This window comes from Balaenoptera musculus, chromosome 3 (assembly GCF_009873245.2).
Source record: "Balaenoptera musculus isolate JJ_BM4_2016_0621 chromosome 3, mBalMus1.pri.v3, whole genome shotgun sequence".
Classification (NCBI taxonomy): Eukaryota; Metazoa; Chordata; class Mammalia; order Artiodactyla; family Balaenopteridae; genus Balaenoptera; species Balaenoptera musculus.
The window spans coordinates 147,939,077-147,953,585 of NC_045787.1; positions in this window are offsets into that span (position 1 = coordinate 147,939,077).

Sequence of the window (14,509 nt, forward strand, 5' to 3'; positions counted from 1 at the left end):
TCCGTATGTGGTGCTTTATCCCCCCCAAGACTGTTATTTGGGTCCTTTCCCTACAATCCCAGGGTCCCCCAGGAATTCTCTGTCTGCCTCATTCCTGTACATGCTGCAGCCAGCCTGGGCCCGGAGTGGGTCTCAGAGCTTGCCATTGGAATGATTTAGGACCTTAAGCTCTTACTGGGTGGGTGGAGAAAGAAAGCACGGAAACATGTTTCCTGCACTTGGGTTGCTTGCAGCCTTGACCTAGAGGAAAAACTAGCACAAGTGGACAGTTAAGGCACACCCCCCAGAGAGAAAATGAAGTTAATTCACGTCCTAGATATGGGGAACAGGAGACAATGCTATGAGCCAAACATAATAAGAGAGATACAAAAGCAGACCGTTAGCAGTGACTCGGATGACGAGAGCCCTCGGCACATTATTGACCTTTAGACGGTCACGGAATGAACACAGGGGCTTCTGGAGACCTTCTCGCCTCTGTGGTTAAATGTGAAAGGAACAATAGTAATTCACCCTTGAGCACTGGTCACGTGCCAGGCAGTATTAAGAATGTTCTTACACAGCTTGTATAATCCCAAGAATTACCCTAATAAAGTTATTATCCTCGCTTTGCAGATGAGGAAACTGCTCAGAGGTTATAGAATGGGCAGAGGGTCGGAAATGCTAAGTGGCTGAGCTGAGCAAAGAAGACACATCTGGTTTGCACTGAAGTGCCTCCTCTCAACCATTCCTAACACAGAGGACATGTGCCCATGAAAACATCAACTTTGGCAACAGCCTTCTGAGTCATCTTTCCCTGTGTTCTCACTGGACAGATAAGAACACTGAATTCCACAACTAGAGGGTGACTTGGCCAGGTGATACAGTGATGGCGGCCCATCCCCCACTATTTCCATCACCCCACAACAAGGTCAGCAGGTCAGAGGAAGTGTAAAACCCACTCATGAGCTCCCATTGCACTTAGGGTAAAATCAGACCTCAGAACTGAAAGCTACATAATTCCCTGTCCCTGCACTAAAAAATACTAAGTCTGGGCAGACTTCCCTGTCCATGTTTAAGCAATACTGAGCATCAGCAAAGATAACTTAGCTACATGCTCTAAAAAAGACCCACTACTGGAAGAGAAATCTGTGAACCAATTGAAATAGACTAGGTATGATGATGAACAGCAAGACTCACTTTAGGACCCTCTCTTTACTGTGTTCACAAATCTGAGGCATAAACAAGTCCATGTCGTAGACTCTGCTTAATCCCAACTAATTCTCTGCCTGGTAAAACCAGCCTTAAAATCATCAAGCCCAGGCCCTAAAACTCTATAAATAGCGTCCCCTGACCTTCACCTTCTGAGACATCACTAAAACTCTGTCAAGGTTGTGTTCTCGTTTATTGCAGTAAATCTAGTAAACTTAGCTTTGCTTGATCAATGTGCTTTTTGTTTTCTTTTTTTAATGTATAATATCTTTTATTACTTTATGCAATTTACTTTTTTCTCGTTTTCCCTTTACTTATTTATTTATTTTTTACATCTTTATTGGATTATAATTGCTTTACAATGTTGTGTTAGTTTCTGCTGTACAACAAAGTGAATCAGCTATATGTATACATATACCTCCATATCCCACTGGCTATCTATTTTACACATGGTAGTGTATATATGTCAATACTACTCTCTCAATTCGTCCCACCCTCCTCTTCCCCTGCTGTGTCCACAAGTCCGTTCTCTACGTCTGCGTCTCTATTCCTGCCCTGCCACTAGGTTCATCAGTACCATTTTTCTAGATTCCATATATATGTGTTAATATATGGTATTTGTTTTTCCCTTTCTGACTTACTTCACTCTGCATGACAGACTCTAAGTTCATCCATATCACTACAAATGACTCAATTTCATTCCTTTTTATGGCTGAGTAATATTCCATTGTATATATGTACCACCTCTTCTTTATCCATTTATCTGTCGATGGACATTTAGGTTGCTTCCATGTCCTGGCTATTGTAAATAGTGCTGTTTTCTTTGGGGATTTTGTGGTGGTTTTCTGGGGGAATGTAAAGTCATGTGCCTTCTAGCCTCTAGTTGGCTTCTCTCCCCATTGCTTTCTGAGCTCCAGCCACTGAGGCCCTTGGTCAGTTCTTTGATCATACCATTCTTCTTCTGACCACGGGGCCTTTGCACAGACCATTCTTTCTGTCTTAAATATTCCCACTGACCTTCTTTACCTGGTTAACTCCTATACTTCTTTCAAATCACCTCACTTGTCATTTCTCCAGGGAAGCCTTCCTTCCCTATCTCTATGAATAAGCTAGACCTCCCTGTTATTTGCTCTTACAGCCACTTATCTCTGCTGTATAGCGCTTACCCTGTTGTTGTTTAGTTTACCCTTTAGAATGTAAGGTCCCTGGGGTAGGCACTGTGTCTGTTTTGATCACCCACCCAGTTCCTTGCACTTTACCTTGAATAGGTGCTCAGCAAAGAGTTCTTGGATAAATGAATGGATGGTGGATGGATGGATGGATGGATGGTAGCAAGATCTTGCTTTTAATAATACCTCATGGTTGTGCATATGTATCAGTGAGTGTGTGTGTGTATGTATGTCTCACGTGTTTGTAGCATAAAGCTAGAACAGGAGACTTGGGCCAGGACGTGGGAATGGTGACACCAGTGGCAGCAGGAAGAAGGTGGGAGTCTAGAGAATACCTCAGTCTCTGGCTTTGGTTCTGGAACCTATCTGCATTGAAACACTCCACGTCTAACCCAGCCCCTCCAACCAACCACCTAGTGAGAGTTGAATGGGTTTTGGGAGAACCTCATCATGCTTCCCTTCAACTCAGGCTAAGTTGGAAAATTACCAGCTTCCCAGAACACTGCTCACATACCCAGTGTCCAGGGGTGTGCAGACAGATAAGAACCCCTGGGTTTATGTTGAGGCACATAAGGATTTTTTGTTTGGTTAATTGGTTGGTTTTGTTTTAAGACTTTATTTTTTAGAGAAGTTTTAGTTTCACAGAAAAACTGAGAGGAAAGTACAGAGAAGTCCTATACACCTCCTGCACATGCCTCTCTGTTATCAATATCTCTCATCAGGGTGATACCTTTGTTAAAATCAATAAACCTACATTGACATGTTGTTATCACCCAAAGTCCATAGTTTACCTTAGGGTTCACTCTTGATGTTGTACATTTTATGGGTTTTTGACAAATGTACAAAGACATGTATCCATCATTATAGTGTCATACAGAGTAGCTTCACTGCCCTAAAATTCCTCTGTGCTCAACCTATTCACCCCTCCCTCCAGCCCATCAACCCCTGGCAGTCCCTGATCTTTTTACTGCCTCCATAGTTTTGCCTTTTCCAGAATGTCACATAGTTGGAATCCTACCGTAGGTAGCCTTTTCAGATTGGCTTTTTTTCACTTAGTAATTTGCATCTAAGTTTCCTCCATACCTTTGCATGGTTTGATAGCTCATCTGGTTTTAGTGCTGAAAAATATTCTGTTGTCTGGATGTGCCACAGTTTATTTCTCCACTCACCTGCTCAAGGACATCTTGGTTGCTTCCAGAAGTGCATAGGTTTTAACCATTATGTTTAACTGTCTTTTATTCTTGGCTGAAGACCTATCTCATACTTCATTCCTTCAAACTGGGCACACTAAAACCATTTTATTTTAAAATATATACTATTAAAAAACAAAGGAAGTAATCCATTTGTTTTTACAACTTTATTGAGGCATAACTGATAGCTAATAAACTACATATTTATAGAGTACAATTTGACAAGTTTCGACATGGGTATACACCTGTGAAAACGCCAATATCAAGATAATGAATGCATCCACCACCCCCCAAAGTTTCTTCATGTTGTTTCTTTAATTAATTAATTAAATAATTTTATTTATTTCGGCTGCACTGGGTCTTTGTTGCTGCACGCAGGCTTTCTCTAGTTGCAGTGAGTGGGGGGTACTCTTAGTTGCGGTGCACAGGCTTCTCATCAGGCTGGCTTTCCTTGTTGCGGAGCACAGGATCTAGGCGCACGGGCTCAGTAGTTGTGGCGCATGGGCTTAGTTGCTCCGCGGCATGTGGGATCTTCCCAGACCAGGGCTCGAACCCGTGTCCCTTGCATTGGCAGGCGGATTCTTAACCACTGCTCCACCAGGGAAGCCCCTCATGTTCTTTTATAATCCATCCCTTCCCTTCCTCCTCCACACGCAATCACCACTCTGCTTTCTGCCTCCATATATTAGTTTGCATTTTGTTAATTGCAAATTTTTTTTAGTATTTTCTAGAACTTCTTTTTTTGTTCTGCAATTGCAAAGAATGTGATAGAAAGCAGCAAGAGTAGCCTGAAGTCTTCCTTCTTTGGGCAGCAATAAGGTAACCCACTGGCTTCTCCTGATGGTACTGAAGCCCAGTAAAGACTCTTCACTGGGGGAAGCGGGGGCAGGGAGGGCCAGCCAAGGGAACCGTGCTGGTTTCTGTGAGCAAATAATCCCTAGGAAAATAAGGACCCAAGAAGTTAAGCCAGACAGTGGACTTAATAAACTCTCCTTTGCTCAAAACAGCTCCACAGGTTACTTAGAAAATTCTGAAGTTAACCCATTTTCAGATCCTGGGTTGATTTGAAGGAATGAAAGAAGATTCTCCATTTAGAAGAATAACCAATAAAGATGAGGTGGAATCAACACTTCTAGAATGGGCCTTTCCTAGGCCTGTTTTTAATCTAATAATAATTTTAAACTTAACAATAATTACCTTTACATTTAACTTCAAAAGCTCACTAAGAATTTAGGGAGGGAGGCTTATCCTAAAATTACTCTTGCAACTGGCAGCAGAGTAATTTGCAGGCAATTTAGGGCCATGTATTTGCATGATGCTCACAGGGAAAATATAAGGTGTTGACTGTTGACATGCTCCCTCGGAGAAGGCTGTTCAAGCTCTTCTTTTCCAAGCAGTTCTCAGGAGCCTTCAGACCCCAAAGATGAGTCACGATCTGCCATGTGTCCACTGGATTTGTAACTAGATTCCTCTTAATAAAATATACACTGTCCATACACCTATGTATTTCTCAGTGTTACCTGTAAGGAAACATCCTTTTGTGCTTCAGAGGAATAAGCAATTCTTCGCCAGAAGATCAGAGCACCAGTTAGGCAGAACCTTTTCTAAGTTTGGGCCTATTAGGACAGCAGTGGCAGCGGCAACAACTATAATAGAAGTCAACATTAGGACCTACTCAGGACCAGGCGTTCTGCTGAGCCCTTTCACTTGCATTGTCTTGTTAAATCCTTACAATGATCCTAGAAGATGAACATGAATATTATTCCCATTTTACAGAAGAGGAAAGCAAGGCTCTGTGAGGTGAAGTGACTTGTCTGAGGTCCCCCTGCTGTGCACGGAGGAGCTGGATTTTAAAGCCGGGTCTGTTTGCTGACATGTAACCTTGAAGATATTTGCTCCCATTGATTGAAACAGGAGTGCGGCAGATACCGTCAGTGTCCCACCCAGATGCACCCTGTGCCGATCAGAGCTGCCTCAGAGGCTCGTCCCACACACACCCTCCCTCTCCCCCATGGTCCTGTTTCTGCCCTTTGCCGTGACTGATGAGGGAGACTTTACAACCTTGGAGCAGGATAACTGCTGTAGTGCAATTCACACTCCAGACTTTTTCATAGGACCCAGCTAGACTTCTCTGGAAATCACACCTTTGCTGATCTTTCCCTGCCCCATCCTGCTCCCCTTGCTCCTGCCTAGGTTTCAGGAGAGATCGCTTCCTCAATCCATCACTTGCACAAGAAGTCCCATCTCCAGCTCTGCTTCTAAGGCACTGACCCAAGACAAAGTTTCTCAGGGAGTGGCGAGTTTACAGTGAAGGGCAATGGGAAGGTCACTTCTCTTGAAGAGCCTCTTCTCTCTGCCCCAGTTGGGGCCTCAGAAGCAGTAGGGGTCCTATGGATGGTCACAGGGTTGGTTTACAGGGTGCAGTCCAGTAGGACCATCACCAGGGGTGGAGACAGGCTCCAGGCTCAGATCTCCGCTCTCAGCGTAAAGAGAGGCTGCTGTGCATGACACTCACCTCACAGAGACGGGGTAAACGTGATAATGGATGAACACCGCCCCTTAGGACTCACTGCTTAAATGGGACGTATATTCAGGGATTTCAGGGAAGGAAAGAGTATTTCCTGCCCCTCCTCTTCCTACCCCAACCTCAAACACTGAGCAGAATCATTAAAACATTACCCCTAAGTTGGGCAAAACAACATGGTAGCTACCAACTGACCTCTTTTGCCTCCAACATCTGAAGATGGTCTGATGTGTTCAAATCAGGGAAAGTCTGAGATCATCTTTTGACTACAAATGGCCCAGAACCAATTGCCCAAATACAAAATGTCTGAGGAGGTGGGGTATTTCTGAGATTGAGCTGGAAGGTCCCAGGTTCTGGGTTTGGGGCACTTTGGGATTCTCTTGAAGAGTCTATGTGATCCTCAAGACTGGATAATGCTGGAGCCTGTCCACACATGCTCATCCAGCCGTCCCATCTTCACTATCACTGCTGATTCCAAACCACCCTCAGAAGGATCCCTCTTCCCCATCCTCAGCCTCAGTGTGCAAATGCATTCAAGCTTGAGTCAACGCCATGTCTCAGGCATAGATAAAGCGTCATTCCTTCATGAATTCATTCAACAAACAAAATTCAGTGTCTCATCTGTGCCAATCACTACTCTAGATTCTGAGGATACAGGATGAACAAGCTGGAGCCCACCGTCAGGTGAGGGAGCCACACCCACATTGTAGCTGCATGAAGGTCTTGCTCTCCCATCTGTACGTATGGTCCCCTCCACCTCTCAGTACTGGACCCCTTGTTTTTGGCTGAACTATAGTCATCCTTTAAGTACCTGCTCATACATCACGCTTCCTCCTCAAAGACTCTTCTGACCTTTCCCCCACCAGCTGGCACCCCTTCCCTTAATGTCTAGAGTCCCCTATTCTTCCCTTTTCATAGTCCTTATTGCACGCGGGGCGTTAGAGTGATGTGTTTGCAGATGGTGAGCTCCTTGAGGGCAGAGATCATGCCCTTCATTCATTTACTCTTTCCTCCCTCTCTTCATTCTTTGAAGAGCCAGGCATGTGCTAGATGCTAAGGTTTGCAGTGGTTCCTTACAGACAAGCTCCCATCCTGTCCTCACGGCACTCGTTCCACTGGGGGAGGCAGGTGAAAGTAACTCATCTTCAGATTCCCATACTTTAGCAGAGGCCCTGATGGAGAGCAGTTCCTCGTGAAGTCTATAAAGTGAACGAATGAGAGGGCCAGGAATTTCCTTTCTCTCAGGCAAGGGATTGAGGGGCTACGATTATGTCCATAGAGAATGAAACGAACTCCAGTAGAAATCTGACAATTGTCTGACCAAATCCAAAATTCCCTGGAAGAGTGGTGCCCCTTCAGTTTGGGCTGCATAGACTAGGGGTCTAAAACTCAGTCACTTACTGGGGCCCAGAAGGGCATATGCACACGTGACTTGTTTCAGGTACAAGATCATTGTCCTATACTGCCCATTTTGCAGGCTGTGGTCAACAGGAGAGTGGATACTGGTGACATGAAGCTCCCCTTCTCAGCTATTTCATTTTTCCTATAGGAATGTGAACTAAGTCTTTTCCAATTTCTCAAAAGAAGTCAAAACTTCAAAAATTTGCAAAACTTTTCTGAATTTTTGGCTCCATCCAATCTCCAGATTTTCACTACACAGTTGTTTTAAACAGCTAGACAAATAAAAATAGTCTGTAAAAAAAACTCACTTGCATCTTTGGGTATTAATCTAGCCCCCGGTCAAAATCCCACCTAAAGAGACTTCTTTGTAGTTAATGCTTCTTGCCTGAATAAACTCAAAGGGGGAGAAAAAAAAAAAAATTAACCGAAAAAAAAATAAATCCCAGGAGGAACTGGACAAGGCTGGGAAACTGAGTTCTTTTGAACAGGATGTTCTTAGCAAGACATCCCCACCCCCGTCTTGTAAAAGCCCCAGGTTAGAGGCATGGGGTTGGAGGCATGGGGGGAGGAGCCAGGCCTGGCATCAGTGATCTCCCCAGATGGCCAACTCAAAGCAATTAGAGCAAGGGAGGTCCTTATGTCTCCGCTACAGGTCGTTTCAATGAAGAGGAGCCTGCCAGCGTGCAACTGGATAGCTTCCTGGTTGGAGGGCTGGACAGTATAAACTTACACAGGCCTACAAACAAGGCGGGCACTCTCCACCCTATCGGGTTACATGCAAAGCACAAATAAACTTCCTGGGCTGGCTAATAGAGGAAATTGGGAAGGAAGGAACAATCTATCCATTATCAATAGGTGGCTCGCAGGAACCTGACAAATTAAGCAGTTAACACGGGTAATAGAGATGAAAAGAAAACGATAGGATTAAAAAAGAAAATTCCTCCACGATGCAGCAGATTAAAGGAATAGGCTGCTCTGCTTGCAGCCACAATAATGTGCCAGATCAAGTAAAAGAGACAGAGAGAGGAAGAGTAAAGATGCGTGCCCTCAGTATCTTTGCCTGGCTGCAAGCGTCCTTATATATCACCTGCGGAAATGGCCTTCCATCTGAGAAGCTGCCACAAGCAGGAGAGCATGGTTTAGTATTGCCCAAACTTCAGGGATGGGGTAATGCTGGGTGATTTTAGGTGGGATTGATTCAATAACCCTGGACCACCAAATGAAGACGTATTCTCTTCTCAATTCTATCGCAATTTGGTGCTACTACCCTCTAAAACCTCCCTAACCCTGCAGACCTTGCTCTTTAGCAAGAAGGGGACACAGGCTCACAGTTTCCCGTGGGCAGCTGGAGCCAGTTAGAATGCCAGGCTTTCATTTTGTCTTTGTGGTATTTATTTTTCTAGTTACCTTCTTCATATCCCAAGTGGCACTGCATTCCCATTGAGTAGCCGTCCACAGGTTTTTGAAATAAATTTAGTTACGTTTTTAAAAGTGAGGTGATTTTAAAAATTATCGTCGGGAAATCATAGCACCTAGTTACGGGGAAGTGATCATGAGAGGCTGAGCCCCCTACCAACTCATGCAACTCTTAGAAATACCTCTGGATTTCCACTGGGTCTATCATTATATTAAGGGCTAACATCATTGATCTCCAAGGACCAAGCAGAGGAACCATATGGGAATTAAATGCATTATTTCATTAAGCTCTTCCCATTCCTTTGTGACATAATAATACTTTGGGGGCCCCTTTTTACAAATGAGGAAACTGAGGCACAGAAAAGCTAACTAATTTGCCCAAGGATACTCAGACATGAAAATGTGGAGCCTAGATTATTCCCTAGGCCTGAGTGACTCAGAATATAAGAGGTAGGGTAGGGCTTCCCTGGTGGCACAGTGCTTAAGAATCAGTCTGCCGAGCTTCCCTGGTGGTGCAGTGGTTGAGAATCTGCCTGCCAATGCAGGGGACACGGGTTCGAGCCCTGGTCTGGGAAGATCCCACATGCCGCCGAGCAACTGGGCCCGTGAGCCACAACTACTGAGCCTGCGTGTCTGGAGCCTGTGCTCCGCAACAAGAGAGGCCGCGATAGTGAGAGGCCCGCGCACCGCGATGAAGAGTGGCCCCCACTTGCCGCAACTAGAGAAAGCCCTCGCACAGAAACGAAGACCCAACACAGCCATAAATAAGTAAATAAAATTTTTTTTAAAAATGGGCTGAATATTGTAAACCAAATAAATATTATAAAAAAAAAAAAAAGAATCCACCTGCCAATGCAGGGGACACAGGTTCGAGCCCTGGCCCGGGAAGATCCCACATGCCGCGGAGCAACTAAGACCCTGTGCACAACTACTGAGCCTGCACTCTAGAGCCCGCAAGCCACAACTACTGAAGCCCGCGTGCTATAACTACTGAAGCCCGCGCGCCTAGAGCCCATGCTCCGCAACAAGAGAAACCACCGCAATGAGAAGCCCACGCACCACAACGAAGAGTAGCCCCCGCTCGCCACAACTAGAGAAAGCCCATGCGCAGCAATGAAGACCCAAGGCAGCCAAAAATAAATAAATAAATAAAATTTAAGAAAACAAAAACAACAACAAAAAACACATAATATAAAAAAAAAAAGAGGTAGGATAACCTGGCTGCCTTCTGAGTCACTGGAATATGTTTATCAATCTCGGAGATCTTCTGAAGATTGAATGAGAGAAAGCAGGGAACGACCACGGCTCAGTGCCTTGGCGTGTAGCATGCATTCAATCAATTCTCTCCTTCCTTTGCACTGAGATGTGCAGGACTTCAGGAGACTTTCAAAGTCATGGCCTCAACTTCTGCATTTTATCGAGGGGCCTGGAGAGGGTTAAGGGACTTCCCAGGGTCTCACAGCAAGTTGCAGTGAAGTTGGCACTTTTGCTTGGGTGCCCGTCTCCAACCAGAAGTTCTCCACCATTCCTCCGGAACAGGGTACCCACTACGTTTCTTGGTGTCTGGCTAGGTGTCCCAAGGTTCACAGACCACTCTCAGTGCTCTGGAAGACACAAGTCTGACCCTCAGTCCCCTCTGACTTCATCATTCAACAGCTATTCATGGAGCACCTGCTATCTAGGTGCTGAGATTCACAGACCCAGGCCCCGCTATCATGGATTTCCGGTCTAGAAGGCAAGACGGACATTAATCAAAGGATTGCCCAAAGAAACATATGTTTACAATGGTTTCATGTACTGTGAAGGAACAGCTCACAGGGCTGGTAGAGTGTATGCCTCTTTCATCTATTTAACAGCCTACTCATTAGTTTCGTACCTCCCTGTCTCCCATTCCAAACAATCGTCACGTGGCTGCTGGATTAATCCACCTAAATCCCAATTCTGACGTCCCTCCCGGCTTTCAAACCCTCAGCAGCTCCTCACTGCCCAGAGAGTGAGCAGAGATGTAAATGCCTCCGCCTAGCAAGCTTTCTTCCATGAGGTGCCTCCAACCCAGTTTTCCAACCTGCCACTTGGCCCCATTCCCGGGGGCAAGAGCCAGGCTTTCCCACAACCCTGCCTTTATCTGTGATGATCTGTGATACCCATGATGCCTTCTTGATGGAAGCGCCAACCCACCATCCCCCAGAGCCTGTGCCAATGCCTCCTCCTCCATGAAGCCTTCTCTTTATCCTGCATCACTTCCTTCAGCCACCTGCAGCACTTCGCTTCATCCTTGTCTGAGAACCCACGTGCTTCTGTGCACCACAGCTATGTAGGGACCCTTCTTATGTTTCCAACCTGAGTACAAGTTCCTTAGAGTAGGGCAGAGATATCAATGTTTTATTCGACTTCTGTGTTGTTCATTGTGTTCATAATACAACCTGTGTTCAATAAGCACTGCTTGAATTCAGTTGGTGCTAAAGGGTGGCCTAGAGATATGGGTTATACTCAAACAATAAAACATAAATTAATTATCCTTTGTTTGAGTATAACTCAAATCTCTAGCCTGTCCTCTAGCAACAACTGAATTCAATTTGTGCCTATAGGACCAGGGGTGGAAACTAAGAATGGAGAGTGAATGAGACACGGCCCTGTGCTTAAAGAGACAAAGGCTAGGTGGAGAGGCAAACACCCAAGCACATAATAACTGCCAGGGTGCTAAGTGCAGCCGAAGACTCGTAGTAACAACAGCCTGCACCCCTAGGTGCTTCCCACGTGCCAGGACTGCGCTGGGCTCTGCACATGCATTATCTCATTCAACCCTCAGAGAAATCCCATGAATTCAGTTCTTCCTATTTCTGTTTTATAGATAAGGGAGCTCTGTTGACTTTTCTGAGGTCCTAGTTGAGGACTGCATTCAGTGGTATATTACTGAAGCCCACCAATAAGCAGCCTGTGGCAGGGGGTCCAGGGCTGGTGCACTGACACCTTGATGCCATCAGAGACCAGACACCTCTTGTCTTTCTGCTCAGCCATTCTTAGTGTGTGACCTTCATCCTCTGGTTTGTCACCTTGTGGCTGCGAGATGTTGGATCCACATCTGGTCTAGCATCTACAATCTAAACAGGGAGTAGGGAAAGGACAGAGAATAAAAGTCACAGGCCAGTTGGTCTGCTCCTTTTAAAGCATTTCTGGGAAGACCTACCATTAAACTCCATCCACGTGCCATTGGTCAGAGTCTTGTCATTTGAGTACTCTTAACTGCAAGAGAGGCAGGAAATGCAGTTATATAAATGGACTCACTGCCAGGCTAAACAAAACTAGAATTCCTTGAGTAGGAAAGAATGGAGAGAAGGGATATTGGGTCAGCAGCAAGCCGTGTCTGCTATCCCACTTTCAAGCCTGAACTCGAACTAGTGGTGTACTAACTAGTAAACATTTAACCGGTTGGGGGTGTAGGTGAGGGGACAGGAGAGGTCTGATGTGTGGTGTTTGTTTGCCAATTTCTGTGGTGTAAATTCTCTCATCATGGGTCATGTCACGCTACAAACATGATTGCACATGGTTCACAGATTTCCTGAACGTTTAACAATCAGCTCTCGTGAGCTTGGGGCTAGCCAGCTCCAGAACATCATGGACTTGAACCTACCCAACTGCAGGTAAGCAACCTTTACCACAACACTTTACCAAATGCCACGGGACACAGAGAAGCGAGCATCAGGTGTGTGCCCAGCAACCATGCAATTCTTGAACTTTGGAAATCTGTTGAGGCAGAGGGCCCCCCACAAGATCAGATGCACCAAGTGTTTTAAGCAGAGATAGTGAGAGCTGCCCCTTTCCAGGCAGAAGTGTGGCAGACAGGCCTGAAGCCCCTGGGAGTATAGGGGAGGTGAAGAGGTGACACACCAACAGTTCTTCCCCGGGGACTCTTAAGGAACTGTTGGGTGATGACTCAGGGCCTTGAGGCAGAAGGCCCTGATTAAGGCAACTAGTGCCTGAAACTGAGAGAAAAGAAAAAAGTTTTCTTTAATAGTCTTCTTTCCTACCTGTATGCCAGTGGTTCTAAACTGGGGGCCATCCTGCTTCCCAGGGACATTTGGCAATGTCTGGAGACATTTCTGGTTGTCAAAACTGGAGGAGGGGGGCTTCCCTTGTGGCGCAGTGGTTAAGAATCCGCCTGCCAATGCAGGGGACACGGGTTCGAGCCCTGGTCTGGGAAGTTCCCACATGCTGTGGAGCAACTAAGCCCGTGCATCACAACTACTGAGCCCGCGTGCTGCACTACCAAAGCCCATATACCTAGCGCCCGTGCTCCGCAACAAGAGACGCCACCGCAGTGAGAAGCCTGTGCACCACAGCGAAGACCCAACGCAGCCAAAAATAAATAAATAAATTTATAAACAAGAAACTGGAGGAAGGGGTGGTGCTACTGGCATCCACTGGGTAGGAGCCAGGTGTGCCACTGAGCATTCTACAAAGTAGAAGATAGCACCCCTACCCTCACAAGGAAGACCTACCTGGCCCCAAATGTCAGGTTGAGAAATTGGCCAACAAGTTTGGCTACTTGATAATGGCTATTCAATGCCTCCATAAATTCTGTGAGCCACAGAAAAGACTTACTTTCTTACTTTTTTTTCTTTCCTTTGGTACTGTTGATGGGGGGAAGGCTGTGAGTGGGGAAGGGAAGGCGCTGTTTATTATTCGACTCTTGCTTCCCCAGCAGGGAAAACACTGTTTATACAAAACATCAAAGGTCGCTGCCACAGATATCAATTCCATATTGCATGAGCCTTTGCCAAATCAAATTAGCTTATTTTCCTTGATATTAAGTTTGACAAGCAAAGAGACTGTGAAAACCAGAATTCCAACTGGGTGTGCCCCTGTAATTCGGTACATTTTTGTAGCATGGAGATTCCAACAGTAGCCTTATTCTTCAAGTAAGGATTATATTACTGTCTGTATTTATCTTGTCTGGAAATTTACCTCGTTGTATCCTCCATTCCTTCTAATATTCAGATTCTTCAGGAATGGGACGGAGGCAGCAGATGCTGTTTGGACTGGCAGAGATGCCCATGGTGGTCGGCCGGGTGGTGCCCCAGGAAGAGAGGGGCCCCAGCTCCGCGTGAAACCCACTATTAAGATGATTTGGTGCGGGGCAGTGGTGTGTCAGCATCTGTGTCAGTCAAAAGAAAAAGAAAGAAAGAAAATATCCCCAGGCTAGTTACTCTTAATGGTTTTGGGTTCCGGATAGCTTTGAAAATCTGATGAAAGCTGTGATCTCCCTTCTGCAGACATGTGCACACATCCCCACATTTTGCACAGAATCCCAAATGTTCACTAGCTTCCTGACACTCCACGGAGGAGCCCCCCGACCGGATTAAGGACCTCTGCTATAGGCCAGTGTGTGTTGTAAAAAGAGGCTGACTGTGACCCCAGACAGACCCAGTCGTGTCCTGGCTCTTTCACGACGTGACCTTACATCCGTGACCTTAACCTCACTTCCTGGAGTCTGAGCTTCCTTTGCTGTAAAATGGGCACTAACATCTCCTTGGCCGGGTGGCCTCATTGGGTAGGAAAATCACTCCAAGTCCAGGTGGAGACTGGACCAGATGCGGAAGGAGATGGAGGCAAGGAAACCA